Source organism: Plasmopara halstedii (genome assembly GCF_900000015.1).
Source record: "Plasmopara halstedii genome assembly, contig: Scaffold_614, whole genome shotgun sequence".
Taxonomy (NCBI): Eukaryota; Oomycota; class Peronosporomycetes; order Peronosporales; family Peronosporaceae; genus Plasmopara; species Plasmopara halstedii.
This window is the reverse complement of record NW_020187532.1, coordinates 2,559,300-2,559,662: the sequence shown is the minus strand read 5'-3', so window position 1 is coordinate 2,559,662 and position 363 is coordinate 2,559,300.

Sequence of the window (363 nt, the reverse complement as noted above, 5' to 3'; positions counted from 1 at the left end):
CCGATCCCGGCATTAGTGTTGTTTCTGACACTTCCGTTGACTACTACTCCACTAGTAATTCCAGCGCCGCCGCTGACCCTAACACCAGTATTGATAACGGCACCATCACTGACTTTGACTCCACCATTTAGGCCGACACCACCACTGACTTTTACTCCATCATTGATTCCAACACCACCACTGCCTTTTACTCCGCCAGTCAAAACGACACCACCACTGACTCTAACGCTGTCATTGGTTCCGGTGCAGCGGATGACGCCGACTTCAGTTTTGTTACTGATACTCCTGTTGATAACGACTCCACCAGTACCGGCGCCGCCACTGACTCCGACACCAGTTTTAATAACGCCACCACTGACTTTG